At 48.8% G+C, this 19,154-nt stretch overlaps 1 long non-coding RNA gene across 1 annotated transcript; it reads left to right on the top strand.

Annotated features, from left to right (window-relative positions):
• The first annotated feature begins 10,831 nt into the window (after positions 1-10,831).
• On the top strand, positions 10,832-18,613 carry LOC132598378 (uncharacterized). Its single transcript, XR_009566491.1, has 3 exons — positions 10,832-11,014; positions 16,619-16,884; positions 18,412-18,613. It is a non-coding gene; the product is annotated as an uncharacterized lncRNA (long non-coding RNA).
• The last annotated feature ends 541 nt before the right edge of the window (positions 18,614-19,154 follow it).

Below are 19,154 nucleotides of genomic sequence, written 5' to 3'. Positions count from 1 at the left end.
GAACGAAAACAAGAGACTCAGGACTAGCATTTCCAACTCCCCAAGGAGGAAGGAGACATCCCATGCCACATCCTCCCCCGACCACCGTCATCTGCTTTCTAAATAAACCCTGAGACGGAGCTGTATGGGGTTATAAATCAACTGGAAATCAAATGCTAACATGTAAATAAATTGCAAATCAGCTGAGAAATTGGTTTCATTTTGAGACGATAAAGCACATTTCTCCCGTGCTGATTTTGTAAGGCGCCCCTTAAGAATTGTAATATTTCTGTGTGGTAATGATAAACATTAGCGAGTTGCTTTAGAAATGAAAAAATAGACAGCCTCTGGGGATTTGAAAAACATATGCACTTCAAATTTGAAAATCCAATTTAACTGTCCATTATAGGGAGAATAAAAAGGTAAGGATAGGATAATTTTGTAGTTACACAGCATTTGACTAAATCTGATTCCACGATGACAGGCACACTTTAAAAGCTACAAGTCTGAATGCGAGGAGACAGCAAATCATTTATTTATGATTGTAATCTAGCTCCTGTCTCGCAAGTTAGCGACTGAGCCGCTTGCTCCCTGGCTACGGACGGCATGTGTACACTTGTCAGTGAGTACTCTTAAAAACACTTCTCATGGAATTTCTGCGTTCGGGAGGGGAAAAAAATCATAAACGAGAGAGAAGACAAAAGAGATCGTCCTTGTCAAATTTACCCAAACAGGCAGATGTTGAAATTGCGTAAGTTTAGAAAGAAACAAATCTTTTTTGCTCCTTAACTTCTGCTGAAAGCAACTATGAAAAATGTGTATGCGTGTGTGTGTGCAAGCATGTATACATGCTCACATGCGTATGTACTTTAGTGCAATGCTGAACACACCCAGGGCGGAGACTTTGCAATTGGAAAATTCACCTTGCAAAACTTCAACTCAGTCGATTTTCCCACGGAATGTCGTCTTCAGTCCTATTGTCAGCATCTCTCTGGTGACGTCCCTCTGCCCTTACTGCTCCTGCAGTTAAGGTGCAAGCTTGTTTTCTCAAAATAGGACAGGGTTTCCCCAGAAACACACTTGGCAGGTGCTGGAAGTCTGACATGGAAGGAAAGGTCAGAGGGGCTAAAAGAAATGCAGTCTTTAAGTCCCCACACTTCTTCAAACCCAGGACTCCATCAGGTACATAGTATTCATTTTAACCAAGAGTCAGCCATACATGACTTCCCCATGGGAACAGCTCGACCCTTTATGTATCTGGGATCTCAGAATCCCACCATGCTGTGAAAGATGGCAAGTTACTATACCCATTTTACAGTTGAAGAGACTGAGGCTCATCCAGGTTTAAGTTGCCCAAGATCACAAAACTACCCTGTGGTTAAGCCTAGCGCTCACCCACCATCTGTTTTCATCTTGCGCCTGTCCTGTCTGTAACTACATTCATTTACTTGTTCAGCCGAACAAATATTTATTGAACGTTTAATATATGCCAGATGCTGCTCTAGGTCGTAGGGATACAGCTATGGGTAACAGACAAGCTTCTGCCCGGGTGGACCTCCTAGTGTGTGGAAGGCTCTGGAAATGAAGAAAAAAGAAAAGGTATTAGCTAGCTTCCATTAATAAGTGCTATGAAGGAAACTAGATACGGGGAATAAAAAGAGGGTGATTTGATGAAGAGTGATGACTCTAGGTAAGGGGTCAGGAAGGGCTCTCTGAGAAGGTGGCAGAGGAGGAAACCTAGGTGACAAGAAGGGGGCAGCTCCCTGAAGATTCCAGGGGGTGGGTGAAGGGCATTCAGGCAGAGGGAATGGGAAGTGCAAAATCCCTGGGGTGGTCATGAGCTTGGGTTTGTTCAACGAATAGAAGGCATCCAGGGCAGCTGGAGGGCACTGTGGGGGGCAGGGCTTGGTGGGGTGCTGTGGGAAGCTGACAGGGAGTCTTAAGCCAGGGAATAGCATTTAGCCTGTATAGCTGCCCCTGCTGGAACCCTGTATCCGGCATTGAGTCAGTGAAACCCGTAATCACTGTTAATAGACTGGCCTGCGTACGATGGAGCAGAAGGCAGGCCCAGCTCCCGTCATAAAAATCAGCTTTTCTTGTCCATACAGGGCTCGAAGCACCCTGACTCAGACCCACGGAATGATGGCGGGGATTTATTCCCACTCGTCTGGAGGTAAACTCATTTTTACCAGGGTGCCATTCAATCAGCAAATCAGAGAGAGAGGGAGGAAAAAAAGCGAGTTATTTCTCGTTCATGCGGAAGGGGGATGGATGGAAGAAAAACTCCAATGGGTAAGTGGATTCTTAGGGTGACCTGCAGTCTGGGTGTGGCAGGCACGTGATTTCTTTTTGGGGAGGCTCAAAAATTAAAACCACACATGGAAATGTCCCTGTCAAGCGTGCTTAGGTAACAACAGAGGAAAAGGATTTGGGAGCAGGACCGCTTTTGTGTTCAGAAATCACTGAAAATGTGGTCATGCCAGAAACAGTGATTATTCAAACGACTCTTTGCAACAGTAATACTAAAACCAGGATTTATTGAATCTCCTGCTCTGGGGCAGACCCTGGACCTGGGGTTTCACCAGCAGCACCTACAATTACGACAACAGCCCTGTTGTGTTGCTGCTTTTATTATCCCCAATTCGAAGCTAAGAAATTGAGTTCAGCAAGGATTGCAAACTTGTTAAAGATCACACGGATCCCAACAGCCGACTCTGGATTCAAACCCAGCCTGTCCAGCTCCCAACCTGGCCTCCTTCCACTCTTATATCCCTACCGACAAGGTCCCATTTTTTGACACCTTTGAAGATGCATTGCTATAAATATATGTACAGTTGTTGAGAACATCTGGCGGCCCATCAGACAACAAAATCCCTCTCGTCCAGGTGGTGGTGGTGATTGTTGTAAATATCAGCTACTGACCCACTGGAATCTGTAGGATCTGGTTGTGATTTTCCCTGTGCTTGGTCTTTGCTTGTCACCCGCAAAGTTTACGCGAGATTTGTTCAGAATTTCACGAAACCAGGCAGAGCCTGTGTGGAGCTGTCAGATGAAATAATTTGTCAGTGATGATTGTGTGAATTCGTAAATATTTATGAATTCACAAGTTATAAACGTGCAGCTTTCGGGAGGGTGGAATTTGATGCTCACCAAGCCACAGATTACAATGAATATTTACAGAAACCCCAATCTAATATTAGTTCTTTGTGCTTACGAAAAAGCCCTTCTTCAGATTGTAACCCTTTCGGGATCAAGTGACTGAAGGAAAAGGAAGGATAGCGCAAGGAATCATTCCCCCAGTAAAAATAAAATAAAACCACGATACGTTCCATTTGTGTCACGTTTAGGATCCTCACCGGATTCTCACATCTTTGTGGCTCCTGCTTGCTGCTCTCAAGCTGTTCGTCAAATCGTTTTTGAACTGAATTGGATTGAAAAAGCTCAAGATGGCAGGGGGTCAAAAGACCAATTCTTTCAGTTCTTGCGGAGTGACCTGCCTTTTCTGAGGTCTCGAGCAGGTCTCAGAATCCCTCGGAATCCGTTTCTACAAAGGGTAGCATTTTGCAAATTTCATCCCAGACGTAACCACCTTAATAGCGCTTCCTTTTAAACACGGTTGTCAGGAAGGCACTAAGCCCGAGGCTCACTCTCTCTTTGTTAAAAAATATTAGTAAGCATTGGAGAGGTGCTAAAGACAGAGTGACATCAAGTTGAAGCTTTCTCCTTGACGAAGTCAGAAGAAAATGAATGAGAAGTCAAGATGGAATGAGTTTCTTTCTGTTCGTGAGAAGCCACACAGAATAGCATCTGGTAGTTGGGATGGAGACCTGGGGGCCCAGCTGCTTGTGGCTCACTAGCCATGTACGACCTTGGCCAAGGACTTAACTCTCTAGGCCGTGGTTAACACATCTGTGAAATGGGGATGATAATAGTACCTACTTTTAAGGATTGATCTGACTGGGATAAAATGAACTAATGTCTGGAAAGCACCAGAACTAGCAAAAGATAAATGTTCTATCTGTGCTTATTGAATAAATACATGAATAGGGCCGAAATCCACCCCCTGTATTGTGTCATCATGAGGATATCAGAAGAGGCAGAGAGGTGGGAGCCCTGGCTGTCTGATCTCATTGAATGGATGGCCCTGGCCAGTCTCTTTCATCATCTGTAAAATGGCTGAGAAGGAGGGTTTCAGAGGGGAGAGCTGGACTAAATGACCTCTATCTTACAGGGTCCATGAGCATCCCAGGACCTGGACAGGCTGTGTTCTCCCATGTATAGTGCCCAGCAGGACCTTTTGGGAAGCAGCCTGCAACCCACTTCTGGCTTCCTCACACCCTGTCCCATCTGCCAACCCCAGTCCAATGCTCTGCTCCAGGGAGGGCAGAGCTTGGAAAGACTTCATCGTGGACCGTGATGAAACTTTTCTCAAAGGCAGCTGTGTTTTTGAAAAGAAAGACAGTCACCGTCAAAGCTGTTTTCCAAACTGGAGTTTTCCTACATCGCAGATCGATATGGCTTTGCATCTTTTGAACAACTATAAGACCTCAAGCCTCAGTCTCCCTATCTGCAAAATGGGGGCAAGAAATTATTATCTGTATCTAACACTGTCATCCTATATCTAAAACCAGGGCCCATGGTCCCTACCAGGACTCGTGCCAGTGAGCTGCCACCTTCTTGTGTGGGTCCAGTCTGTGCACACAGGAGGCACAGGTACCTACGGGGCTCGGTCGCAGAGCTGAACACATCTGGAGAAGCTCTGCCCAAAGGCACCCCTGGGGGAGGAGAGGACCATCACCTTCCTAAGCTAGAATCCTCTTGGTGAGCAGGGAGTAGGGGGTTGAGGGGCAGATGGGAACAGGCATAAATTAATCATCTTCTGTCTTCCTAAAACCTAAAGGAAGATAGTTAAATTATCTCTGAAACACTTAACGTGCCTTTTTTTTTTTTTTTTACAATCCAACTATCTTCCTTTCATAGATATTATTGCCCTCATTCTGCAGATGGAGAAACCAAGGCACAAGTTTTTGAGGCATAACTAGCTGTTGTGAAAAAGCAAAGCCACACAGATCTGGGAGACTCTAACAGCCAAGAATTTCTCATGATGTTCATCCCACATGGATGTGTTTCCACCTTGTCTTCTAATGATAGCAGTGAATGTGTGTCTGCCAGGCAATTTCCCAAGCACTTTATATGTACTGTCTCATTTTATCTTCATGACTGCTGGGAAGTGGGTACTTTTATTACCTTCAGCTTACATCCATGGCAGCTGAGGTTCAGAGAGGTTAAGTAAGTAGCCGAGGGACACACAGCTGGAACGTGAGGAAGGCAGGATTTAACTCAGGGTCCCTGGAACCCTGAGACAACATTAACAATGAGTGTAGCCAGGGCTGTAAGTCTTCAAGGGTTGGGACCGCTCTACCTTCATGCCCACATCCAACACAGAGCCTGGCACAGAACACGCACTTTGCAAATATTTGTCAAATGAATTTTTAAAAACTGCACCAGTCTCCTGATCCTTAAAAATCTCAACTTATAAACAGATATGTCAGGGAGCAATTATTCACATTACTGAAGATGTCTTCATTTATAAAAAGGATTTACATCAGAGATCCTTTAAATAGCAAGTCCTCCAGTGAATTTAAAAATATGTTTCAATTTATAGCTCAGGATTACACACATACTTTCAGAAGCCCTCACTTGAGTAATGGAATCTGGCATGAACGTCATTCATTCATCTAGCTTTTCAGCAAGCAACTATTGAGCACCTACTATGTACCAGTGCTCTTTAATGAGCCTGGGATTCAGCAGTAAACATCATGGCCCCAGCCCTCAAGGGGCACCAAGTCTGGTGGGAAAGGTGGAGAAATAAACAGATGAGTGTTCCAATTGAGGAATGGATTGATGTTTTGGGAAAACAAAGGAGCCTTTTCTCCAGGCATGCTGGGTAAAGAGACTTCCCTGAAGAAGGGCAATGTGAGCTGGGCCTTGTGAGATGAATAGGAGTTCACCACTTAGAAATAACCCCTGGATTGAACAATTTTCTCAATCTTGAGAAAATTGTTTATATATATATTCAAGTCCATAAGCAATATTGTTTCCAGGCAAGTGTGGTCGTGTCTCATCCTCATGTCAATATTTTCATACAATTTCTTTTGGTTGATTCTCAAAAGCAAAACAATATGGTGAGATGAGAATGGCATAGAACTTTCCTTTTGTGTTATTTTATTTAAAAAGTAAAGCACACACACTATAAAAAATACAAGCAAGTGAGACCCCAATATGATCTCTAATTCCCACCCCCAACATATCCAAAGTTAATAGTTCTACGTATATCTTTTGGGGTCTCTCTTTTGGTGAATGTGTAGTTTGTTTGAAAAAAGAAAAAGTTTCCATGTCTTGCAACCAGCTCTTTCAAAAACTATGATATAACACAGCGAGAATATCATCTATCAATATGCCATTCAACATTTTTCTACAGCCAGTCTTTAAATGGCTTTGGGCTTTGTCATTCATGTATATATTTTCTGACTAATCCCCTAGTGTCGGATAGCTAGGTTGTGTCCAGTTGCTTTCTCCTAATGTAAGTAATGCTGTGTGGAACATCCTTGTAGCCGCATCTATGTCGTCATATTCATGTTCATTTTCTTTACCACCTCATCCCTGCCAAGTAACATCAAAGAATAGGCAAAGGGTAAGGCTCTGAGGGCAGGAGGCATGATCCCCATTTTACAAGAGAAAAAATGCCTAGTCCAGGTTTCCGGAACCGGAGTGAGGTCTCCTGCCTTGTCAGCCCCAAACCTTCCCCTCCCACAGGTCCATCTGGGTCTTCTACCATCAGAGGAAAAGCAACCGCACATCCTCCAGAATCCTGTGAGTAGGAGAAGGATTGGGAGAGAGGAGATTGGGAGAGAAGGATTGCAGAGAGAGGAGGAGATATGAATTAATGCAGCATGGTTTTTGTTTTTGTTTTTGTTTTTCTGTTCTGATCCTGTTTGGGGGCCTGGAGATGCGAACAGAGAAAGCTTGTCCAAACAGAGGCAGGCCCGTGCAGTGTCTCACCCTCCATCCCAGCCTGGAGGTCTCCTGGCGATTAGAGGGGTGTCGCCTGAGCATCCCTTGTCAGACGCACAGGCTGGTCTGTTCAGGCGATCAGACAAGCAGCACTTACTGGGCTTCTGCTGATGGTGGTGCTGGGAGGAGGGGCAGCAGATGGGCAGAAGGCTCTGTCCCAAACGGCACCTGAGACCTTGCAGGGGGCTGGAGGTGTGCTTCTGCCCTAGACTTCAGTTTTCCCAAATGCAGACAGGGTGTGGCGTGTGGGGACTGGCAAGGCTGGGGGTACAGCTTTCCCAGCATGAGCCCCAAGTCCCAGCTGGGGCATCTTAGGAAAGTAGCTTAACTTCTCTGAACCTTCTTTAGGTCAACAGAGACTTAAGGGTGCCCCGCTGTGTGTAGATGGACACTGGTTCCGGGGCTGGGGATGCAGAAGTGAACCAGCAGCCACTGCTCCCTGGGAGCTCACGTCCCGGTTGGGAGAGTCAGTGAACAGACGGCTGCTAAGCAAATGACCAGGCAAGGAAATTGCCGATGGTGATAAGTGCTCAGAAGAACAGAAACCCAACAAAGTGATGGGGAATGGCTGTGGGTGGGAGCACAACTTTAGATACGGGTCTCTCTGAGGCCGTCACATCTGAGATGAAACCGTGATAAATGGCAGGGCACCGGAAGGCGATGGGGAGCTGGCGTTCTCCATCCTGGAGACACACGGGTATCAACCAGGGCGCATAGAAATGCTCGAGCACAGGCCCCATCCCAGGGAGTCTGATGTAATCCCTCTGGGGCGGGGCCTGGGCATCAGCTTTTTTTTTTTTTTTTTTTTTTTTCCGGCACGCGGGCCTCTCACTGTTGTGGCCTCTCCCGCTGCGGAGCACAGGCTCCGGACGCGCAGGCTCAGCGGCCATGGCTCACGGGCCCAGCCGCTCCGCGGCATGTGGGATCTTCCCGGACCGGGGCACGAACCCGCGTCCCCCGCATCGGCAGGCGGACTCTCAACCACTGCGCCACCAGGGAAGCCCCGGCATCAGCATTTTTAAAAGCGCTACAGAAGGTTCTAATGTGCACCCAGGGATAAGAAGTAGCGATTTCAATTTCCGGGACATTTCAAGCAGGGGGAGCAGCAGAGGCAAAAGGCTCAGAGGTGAGAATGGGTTTGTCCTGTTCCTGGAAAGGGAAGGAGAACGGCAGGGTGGCGCACACTGAGCGGGGCAGGGTGGGGCGTGGGGGGACAAGGTGCGGCCAGGTGAACACGTAGCTGGAGGAGAGAGTCGGGATCAGCTGTCTGATTAGTAAATTGGGCTCCTGAGGGTTCCAACCTCAGTGCATTGTGAGAATTGAGACACCTGAGACCCAGAGAGTCGGCACCAACCATGAGAACGGCCCCAGGGGAAGCAAACGGAGGGGGTGGCTGGTGCTGGGCTGTAGGTCTGAGTTCGGGGTGATGTGAGGATCAGGCCATTGAAGAGGCAGCCACAGGCTGCTGTGTCCCCACGCGTATCCCACAGAAGACGTGCCCGTCCGGATGCTCCTTAGCACAGGGCTTCCAAAGACACCATGGTTCTCCTGTTTTTCAAAACACAAGGCATGCCTGTGCACTGAAGGCTCTGACAAGTCCTGCAGTCAAGAACTTTATTGAATCCATTCCAACTTACAAAAGCAAGACTGTTTCCGCCTCCTCGTGCAGGAGGTGATGGAAATCTCATCACTGCTCAAGGGGGCCTTACCAGACCTTCCCCAAAGTGGCCCTCCCCTCCTCTACCCATCACACCCTGTTCCGTCACCCTGGGTTTTTTCCTTCATAGCATTGGTCACTAGGTGAATTTAGCTTGCCTGTTCATTTGTTTACTGGTTTCATGCTTTCTCTTTCAGAAGGTAAGCACCATACGGGCAGGGACATGATCTGTCTTAACAACTGCATGATTCCTGGGTGTTTAAAAGTTGTTCGTTGAATGCAGAAGTAGAAAGGTGGGAGGAAGAAAGAAGGGAGGAAGAAGAAAGTGGGAAAGGGAAAACAGGATGGAAAGATGGGAGAGGGGGAGGGGGAGGGGGAGGGAGGGAGGGAAGGAGGGAGATTAGAACTGGTGTTTCACAGACGCAGTTGGTTCCAGAATTATTATTATTATTTTTTTGCCACATACCTGTTTATTGCACAAGGAATGCCACTTGAGACAGAAAACAAAACCCACTGGCAGTGGTAGGCTGACCTTGTTACATAGGGAAGGGACCAGCAGCAGTCACAGCCCCAGACCCCTTTAGCACTAGTCCATATACATACACCATCTGATTGATTTACTTTTTAAAAATGTTCCAGCTTCTTACCTTCTCCCAGACAGCGGCAACCTGGTGGCACACACGCGCCGGGCACCACATGGCGCCGTGTCACCGCTTTGCTGCCACAGCCCAGCCCGGAGTCTGCTGTTGGCACCTCGCACCCACCCGGGTGGGTGCTCAGCCCGTCTGCCTCCTGCTCCGGGAGCCGTGGGTCCTCGGAGCATCAGCAGAACAGCCGGGAGAGGCTGCAAAGCCTGCGGTAGCGCCCTAGATCTGCATGGAAACATATGGATCTGAGAGGTGTGGGAGTCTGTCTTTTTTAAATTGCATCAAACCCTTCCCTTGCCTTGAGAGCGCTACATTTTTCAAAGCCACCCAACCCGATGCCAGCCGGCAGTTTGCCTTTCCCGTTCACCTGCCTTCAGAGCACCGAAAAATAATGAACCTCCCCCACCTCCCCTCCAGCCTGCAAAAGGCAGAAGGAAAACAAGCAGCCGCCTTCTTCCTAACCATTTAACATGTCTTGACGCCTTCTCTTCACCCAAAGAAGGAACTGGCATTTTTTTTTTATTCCTCTTTTTGCAAGAGGTGTTAGCAGCATGCAGATCAAACCCTTTTATTCCCAGTTTCTTGTAAACGCCTGTGTTCTGGAACTTCAGAATGCCACACAGGGAAGGCGAGGCTGGGTCCTATGGAAAACAAGACAAGGCACTGACTTGCAGATGGCGGGGTTTCCATCCATCCATCCATCCATCCATCCATTCATTCATTCATTCACTGAGTTCCTACCCTGTGCCTGGCACTGTGCCCTGGGCACCAGGAGCACAGACACAAGTTGCAATGAAGCCAGCTTCAAGGAGACCACACTTCAACTTGCAGATGTGAACCCTGCATTATGTTTAGCAGCAAAGCTAGTCGGAACGCTCAATTAGCAAAGGCTAGCCCAAAGAACGGTTTCAATGCCTGTAGGGAAAAATTGGAGAGGGAAGTAGGGGTGGGGATCAGGAGCCAGAAGCACCAGGCATGTTTGATTCAGGCCTCACCCTGTAACCTGCAGGTAGGCACGAATATTCCCATTTTACAGCTCTTGCTGATGGGAAAACTGAGGCCTGGAGCGACGAAGAGGCAGGACCAAGCTTACGCAGCAGGAAGGTGGGCATGGGTCCCCTGTGGGTGAGTAAATGGCCAGGACCACAATGATTATACTAAGCTCACAGCAGGGTGGGAGGGGGCATGAAGAGGGTCCCCAGCTTCATCCCATTTTACTCATATGGACTATAATCATACAGTCCCCCAAGGAGGATGGAGTAGGTTTTCTCATTGTCCCTGTTTTGCAAATGAGGCCATCTAGGCTCAGAGAGGCTGTCGGTTTACTTAAGGTCACACAGCAGTAAGAAAACCTACTCCTGGATTGGTTTCAATGCTCCCTCCAACTCATCTCTCTCTCTCTCTCTCTCTCTCTCACACACACACACACACACACACACTCAGCTCAGCTTCATTCCACCCACACCAGCCTGAGGACAATTTGAGCCCTGAGTGTGGCTTTTCCCGACAAAGCCAGCACTCAATTATTGGGAAGTGCCTCCCCCAGCCATTTCTGGATCCATCTGAGAAAAATAAATAAAGCTGGAGCCCGACTCTTCCGTGATGAGATGACAGCGTTGGATGGAGGAGGAGGTCAGATGGCTTTGCAATGCCGCTGGTGAGAACACACAACCTTCCCTGTGCCTAATGGGGTTCAGGTAACACCCCACTGGAGCCTGGGAGAAGTGCTCGTAATTGAATCTGCATAAGAACTAAGCTTTCCCCACTCCTTCCTGTCCATTTGCTCCCATTCCTTTTTTGTTACTGCAGCAGTGCCTCTCGGATGGTTCAGATGAGATGAAGGTGACGGGAAGAGAGGGAGGGATGCATATTTTAGAGTCAAGTGGGGCCAGAGGAAAACAGTTTTCAAGAAAGGTGGGCTCTGTGTTAGGTCAGGTCAGCAAAGGGCTTTGCCTATGTAAGTCTCTATCGAAAAACCGAGATAATTCATCTAGGCTGGGGTTGTCCCCAGCTGTCATCTCCCTTCCCCGACTCCTCCTTTACCTGAGGAGATGTTATTTTTGTTTTAAATGGAGATTATGATCCTTCAAACAGAAATGTTGCCTCCAAATTTGGAGTAAGCGGATAATGAGGCCACTCTGGTAATTTCACACTGATGACAAGAGAAACATCTACCTGACTGACTGACAGTTGCCGTAAGGAAACAGAAACCTCAGGAATCGCTCTGGGCTGGCTGGGGGGGGGGGGGGGGGATGGGACTGAGGCTGGGAGCTCTTTGAAGGCTGGGGCGGGGCGGGGGGAGATCCGGTGGCCCCATCACCCCTGCCCACAATCTGTGGGGTCTTCACCACCTCGTCAGACATTCAAGCTGACAACTGTGTGAAATTGAAATTGTGGAGTTGATTAAATGATGTATTTAAGGCTTCATAAAAGGAGGAGGTGGGGTTGGGGCTGGGGGAGGGGGAAGTTGGAGAGATGAAGAGAGAGAGGGAGAGTGATGAGGAGGGGGGAGGAGAGAGAAGGACGGAGAGAGAGAAGGAGAAGGAGAGACGGGGAGAGAGATGGGCAGAGAGGCAAGCAGGAGGCAGAGGGCGGAGAAGCCCGAGCTGGGGGGCTGGGGTGTGCTCCCTCCATCCCCTGCCTCTCTCCCCTGTAATGTGGGGAGGGTTTATCTCACCGGGAGCAGCAGGGCTCAGTCACTGATCTAATCAAATTATTCAGCATTAAAAAATTGCCAAGACATTCCAGTACTTTAGCTTCCAGAGCCCCAGCTGGGATCAAATGCTAATCAACATCGCCGCGATATTTATTCCCACTGTCAGGCTGCTGCGTGTTTGTTTTCCGAGGGCTGCATACTAAAGCAGGGGAGCGAGAAGGATCGGCCGGTGGCCACGGGCTGAGGAGCCGGGCTGGTCAGGAAGAGGTCGGCAGGGCGGGCAGCTGGGGGTTTAGGCAGGAGAGGGAGGAAACCCAGAAGAAGCACCCACAGAGGGGGAGAAGGTAGCCTCTAAATAGCTCTCCTGGAGCTAACAAGTCCTAAGAATCCTTTTCTGAGCAGCCTGTACCCTCCCATCTCCACACTCTCAGGGGGCAGGTGGCTTACCCTCTCTGAACTTCCATTCCCGCCTCTGTTACATGGGGCCCTGAAGCCCACCCCACTGGCATGCTGCGGATTCAATGAGAGGGGGAGGTGATAAGAAAGAGCAGGACCTGAGCATACCAGGTGGTTGCAGAGCTAAGCCTTGGCTGTGTGACTTTGTCCAAGTTACTTAACCTCTCTGTGCCTTGGTTTCTTCCTTTATAAAGTGGGGATGATAAGAACAATACCAATCCCATGGGGTTATCTATTGTGACATTTAAGGGAGTTATTACACGGAAAGCGTACAGGGAGCCTTCAATGGATGTTAAGAATAATTCTTAGCTCTTAAGATTATTGCAAGGGTCAGACGAAATAATGCATGGGAAACTTAGCAGGGGAAGTGGAATAGAGGAGATCTGATGATGAAGGTGATGATGGCGATCCGGATGAAAGGATAAATATGTCTAACACTGTCACTCTTTAAAGGATGCTAAACCCTTACCTTTCTCTAGCACCCCTCCCTGGATCCCCATCAGCAGGGCCTCCGGCCCAGGCAGAGAGGGACAGAATTCCCAGGATGCTCCAAGGCCTCTGGATTCCTTCTCTGCAATGGCAGCAGAAGCCAAGCGGAGAGGACAAGCCCAGATTCACCCCTCTCCTGGGATCCCGCCCGGCCCTTGCCCACTCCCTGAAGGTCACAGTGCTGGGGGTGAGGGTGGAGGGGTGGGGGAAGACTAATTAATTTCCTTTGTTTTTCAGAGTTTCATTTTTAAATTACAGTCTTCCCTCCTCTCTAATAAATACTCAACAATTAAAGCTTTTTTTCCCAAAGTGTGATTTCAACATTTCAATGTCCCTCCCCTCCTGTCACCTTCACTGCCATAAACAGATTTGTAAAAACTGCTTTTGACGCCCCAGCTGCCATTAGCCACTTAAAATCCCGTAATTATCATCCTATCATGGGCCTGTTAACGAGCAGTAAAAATAAGGCCATTGAATATGGTAATTTATTCGTAAATTAGCCTAATGAGAATAGGTTTCAGACACTGTTTACTTGCGAGCTGCCTACTCCTGGCCGAGGCAGCGGCGACGGGAGTGATGTGCCTGGCAGGACAGCCTGGCGTGGGCAGCGAGCCCACTGGTGGCAATGCCCCCCCCACCATGGCTCTGCACCCAGGTCCTTGATTCCCCTTCCCTCTATCAAGGCAGTGCCTGGCTCCTGTGGGCCATGGGACAGCGACAGCCCTGCCTGCCCCTCACCGGGCTCCAGATGGTAAGACTTGGCCTTTGCATGAACATCAGGGCCTGTGGTCAGTGCTGACTGCTGCTGGGAAACACTTAGAAGCTGGGGGACCTTGGGCACATCACTGTGTAGGCCTCGGTTTTCTCATCTGTAAAATCGGATTATTGTGTCAACTAATGTAGCTATTTTAAAGATCAACTGAGGTACGTATAAATGCTTACAGCAGTGCCTGGTATATGGTAGGGGCTTTATACATATGATTATGGTCATTAGAATTGTTAGGGCTTTAGCAAATAAAATCCGGAACTGACTGACTTGCCCTTAGAATGGATCCCTACCGTAGTTGGTTGAATCCCAACAAAAGCCGTGTCCACCTGGAACCAGAGAATGTGACCTTATTCAAAACTAGGGTAATAATAAATATGAGGTCATACTAGAGTAGAGGGAACTCTAAATCCTTGACTGGTGCCCATAGTAGAAAGGGAGAAGACTCACAAAGCACAGACAAGGCCACGGGCGGCAGAGGCCGGAGAGATGCGGCCACAAGCCAAGGAGTGCCTGGGGCCACCAGAAGCTGGAGGAGGCAGGAAGGCTTCTCCACTAGAGAAGGGATGTGAGTCAATGACGAGGCCAAGATTCTGGCCTGAACACCTACCTGGGAGGATGGAGGCACCATTTTCTGAGATTTGGCTTTGGCTGAAATGTGGGCCGCGCAAGAACCTGGGGTCAGAGCCACATCATAAGCCCAGGCTCTAACATTCAGTTCAGCTCCCTGAGGGCAGGAACTCTTGTCCACTCAGCTCAGCATAGCATATGTTGTGCGTAATTAATATTTATTGAGCAAATACCCATACTTGGAGAGTTGTTGGGTCTTCCTCTTAACGGCGATGGGAAGTTTAACTTGGAGGGAGGGCAGCCTGAGCAAATTAATGCAGCGAAAGGGTTAGACGGGAATGTGCATGGAAGCAAAGCGATGACCTCGGAGGCAGTTTCATTCATTGCCCGGAAGGAATAAATAAAAGGCTGGAAGAATCAAGGAATCCCAAGTACAGCTGTTCAGGTTGCTGACTGCATGAGGGTCTTGCAGAGCCACAGACCCTGGGGCAGGGCTAGGTCCACTTGAAGAAGGTGTTTCCTTTTTCTGGAAGTGCTGTATGGGGCTATGCCTGCCATGATAGGAAGCAGCCAATGTTCCTGATGCCCCTAGTCCTGAATCCAACGCAGTAACCGATTACTACAGATAAGTTGTGCCCATCGGTCCTGGACTCTGAGACGGTCTCTCGTCTCTCCACCCTCAGGAGCCCTGGCACATAGTTCCTCCCCTGAGTGGGGAAGATGACCCGGCCCAGCTCACAGGGAAGGCAGCCCCCTTTGGAATTTCCTCTGAAGCCAACCTTTTGGATGACTCAGTACTTTGCCCCCTGGATCATCCCAGGTCTCACAGAGGACAAGTATGCTGGTCCTAAGAGCCATCATTGCCTCTATTTCTCTCTCTGCAATTCATTCTCTCTCCTACTCCCTCCCCTCCCTCCCCCGCCCACTCCTTTTCCTGCCCTGACCCCCCACCTCCGCTCAGGTTCAGGTTCCCATGCATCCCTTGCTGTCCAGGGCAGGTGCCAGGTGCATGGAAACCCATATTCTCAAGGACACCTTGCCACAGCCCTGACCCTCTCATTTTCATGAGAGAGGAAAATGGGGCTCAGAGAGGCCCAGTGACTAATGTGAGGTCACACAGCCCGGAGGGGACAGAGCCATGGCTCAGACTGGTGTCCCTCGCCTTGTAGAGGGATTTCCCTCTGAGGGGGGCCATCAGTTAGGAATAATTGCCCATTCAAACACCACCACTGGCAGCGCATCCTAGAGCAATCTGTCCCCTTCAGCCGTGCAAGGAGAGTGGGACCCCACTTTGGTTTTTATTTTCTCCTTGGGGTGCATGTTTTAGCTCAGGCTCTGCTCACACCTCAGCTCAGAAAAGGTCCCCGTGAGGATGGAGCACGAGCAGTCGGAACCCAGATGAGATCTTCTCAAAACCGGAGGAGACGTGTGGCTTTGCCTTCCAGATCCATAAGCTTAAACCCCCATATATGCAGGTCCTTGTCAAAGTTGGGACCCTTGGGCAACATTTTTTTAAAATCTCACAGCCTCTGCCCAAGGCAGCCCCACAATGCCCCTTTGTGGCCCCGTCGCCTCGACTTCTGCTGGGGACCTGGGCCATTTTTCTTCCATCCCCAGACAGAGGCTGTGAGTTTTCAGGGGCTATGGTGATGAGGTTTCCAACCGACTTTTGACCAAACGGATTTCCAACTGCATTTGAAAAGGAAAATATCTTTCCAATGTACCGAATAATGAAAAATGACTGGGCGAGTTTATAACTGTTGATTTAGCCACCAAGATCCCCCCCCACCAGCCCTGGTTCTCGGGAGGTTTTCATTGAGCATTAACTCACTCTCTTGGTGCGCAAAGAAATAGGCCCTTCCGAATCCATTCCGCAGCGCATTAGCTTCAAGGCCTGTTGGAAATGGTCTAGCATCTGCTCTTAATAGACATCGCAGCGAACGGGGTGGGCGAGAGCTGGAACAGGGACCCACAGCGTCAGGCCACAAACATCAGATCTCGGGCAAGCAGCATCCTGAGAAGCCGTTGCCTAGAACAACCGCAGGACATAAGCAGGGGGTTTGTATTTTGCGGGGGGCCGGTGGGACACAGAAATGGAGGCCCCCCTGGGTGAGCTAAGCCACACGTGAGCCCTTCAACCTACCCATGAAGCCACAAAGAAAGGTTTTCCTATCGTGCCACACCTTCAAAGCATGCAGAGAGCTTTTAAAACTCAAGGTTCCTGATGCTCAATGATGCCCAGCCACACCCCTGATCAGTTACATCAGAATCTCTGGGAGAGGATCCCAGGAATCAGAGTTTTGTTTTGTGTTTAATTCCTGCAGGTGGTTCCATTGTGTCACCAAGATTGAGAACCAGTGAGCTAGGCTGCTGGACCAGTGGTTCTCAGAGTGAGTCCCCAGACCAGAAGCGTCAGCATCACCTGGGACCTTGTTAGACATTCAGATTCCTGGGTGCCCCCCGCAAGACCTGCCTTAGGTGTGACCCGACCTCATCGCACACTTCTGGTGTGGGCCCAGCAATCTGTTGCTCTCCAGGAGATTTCCATGTTTGTCCAAGTTTGGGAGCCACTGAGCTGGCCCTTGTCGAGGTAGGGAACATACATTCATTCTCTCGGCCATTCACTCACTCGCTCATTCTGCCAATTACTCATGTATTCAGCATGCAGTGTCCCTCCTAGGAGCCTAGCACTGTGCCAGGTAGTGGGCATCCAGTGATAAGTCAGATGTGGATTTTGCACTCAAGGAGCTTGCAGTCTCCATATGGAATTTCCCAGATAATAAAGGCAAAGGTGAAGGTTATCAAAGTCAGGAAAGGGTTTGACCTGAGCCTTCCAAGAACAGCCTCAGTTTCTCTCTCTTCTCTGCCTACGTGCATCGAGTTTGAGCAGCTAGCATCACTGCCAAGAAATTCACGTGTGCGTTCTCTTACTGATCCAACATTCATTCCATAAGCGCTTCCTTAAGCATCTGCAGGGTACCATACTCCATGCTAGAGGCTAGAGATTCAGAGAAGCCCAAGTCTCCCAAATTATAAACTGCAGAAGGGGGGAGGGCCCAGAGCAGACCATTCTTGTTGGAAGCTCCCTTAATGAGAAATAGCATGGTTTTTCCCAACCTGGCCAGACCCAGGGACCAGTCAGTTTCCTTCCTCACTCAGAGAGGCAGAAAAATGCATGAGTCAAGACTATGGATTCTGTCCCGAGCAGCCTGGGTTTGCATCTGGCTTTCAGACCTACTAGCTTGTTGGCCTTGAGCAAGTTGCCTTATTTCTGCACACCTCAGTTTCTTGATCTGTCAAATGGGGATAAAAATGATATCTGCCTCATTGGGTTGTTATAAGAATTAAATGAAAATCAGCAAAGTGCTTAGAACAATGTCTGGCACACAAGCACTGTTAAGTCTTTGTTAGCTAAATCACAAACATTACTTTTGAAAAAGTTGCTCAAAAATAAAATCCATTTTAAAACCAGATTGCTCTCCTTGTTCCGTGATGGCCACAGGGAATTCATTTTATAAAGGGAATAACTTGGGTAGCCGTGTGTTGAATTTGCGAAAAGTGAAGTAGGCATGCTGTCGGTCTCTGACAGTGGCAGGAAGGGAACTCTGCTGGGAGGTGTGGCAGGACTGTTGTGAAATACCCATCTCTGAAGGATCTGGAAGTCCCTTGAACTCCCTTATTTTGCCTCCATTCCAGTCCGTCTTTTTTCCTCCTTTGCCCCCAAAGTTCTTGCGACACTGGGAGATGAGAAGGTGTTTTTAACTGAGAGCTAGTAAGGGACAACATGTCCTGCTCTCTTAACATCTCAGGATGGAAAATATTAAGAACTTTTGTGAATCCACAAGCCATGCCTGCTTTGGAAAATGTCTTCCCTGTACATTTCTCTCCACTTCCTGTACCTTTCCCTCCACTTCCTGTTTCACAGGAAGTGTTGAAACAAGAAGCGGTCGCCTCCCATCTTTTGGGCGTCTTCGCCAAGGTGCTGTAATCATAAACACTCCCCTCAGCAGAGTCCCGGGCAAGGGCCACCCATCAATGCCTCACACCCAGTGACCCAGAACGACCTATGAGCATCACGGCCCAACAGATGATCTCAAACTTTTCACGATTATTACAGGTGTCAACAGATGGAAATCATGCCAGATGCTGTGCTGAGATTCTGCCATCAAAATCCAAAAAGGAGCATTCTGCTTCCCGGCATTTCTTGCCAAGGATGATCTCAGATTCATCTGTTCCCTTTCACAGTGAGCAAAGGCCTTGGTTTTAATAAGGGTGTGGCTCCCCTTCTCCTGTTCCTGAAATTGGACTGGGTGGGGACACTGATCGCCAGAACTGGGGCAAATCCAGGGAAAAGTGTCATCATGTTGGCAGCTGGAAATGTCTGCTACCTGCAAGGGTTTTGGCATCTCTCCTGTGGTTCTGCTCTCACACAATTAGCTCTCTCCTGAGGGCCTCTGCCTGCCCCCATCTCCACGGACCCATTTATTTTTTTTAACGTTGAACATTTATTCTGGGAATGCAGAGTTGGATGAGACACAGCCCTGTCTCGTGGAACTCACAGCTGGAACACAGGATAGGGGCAAGTGAACAAATAAACAGGCAGTTAAACACGGTGGGAGGAAGCATGACCCTGGAGGCAGGGGTGCATAAAAGCATGGGAAGAGGCATTAACACAGACTGGAGAATTAGGGAAGGTTCTGTGAGCGCAGGGATCCAGTGTAGCATCTCTGTCAGAACTTGCCTGCATCCCTCAGACCTTATCGATTCACTGTGCCCAGCTGCTGCAGGTATCTTTGAGTCTGAGGGATTGTTCTAGAGACCCACAAGGTAGGCGACAAGTGCCAGGGAATTCACCAGCCC

Source organism: Globicephala melas, chromosome 13 (assembly GCF_963455315.2).
Source record: "Globicephala melas chromosome 13, mGloMel1.2, whole genome shotgun sequence".
Taxonomy (NCBI): domain Eukaryota; kingdom Metazoa; phylum Chordata; class Mammalia; order Artiodactyla; family Delphinidae; genus Globicephala; species Globicephala melas.
Note: the sequence above shows the minus strand (reverse complement) of the source record. Positions and strands in the feature narration are given on the sequence as shown.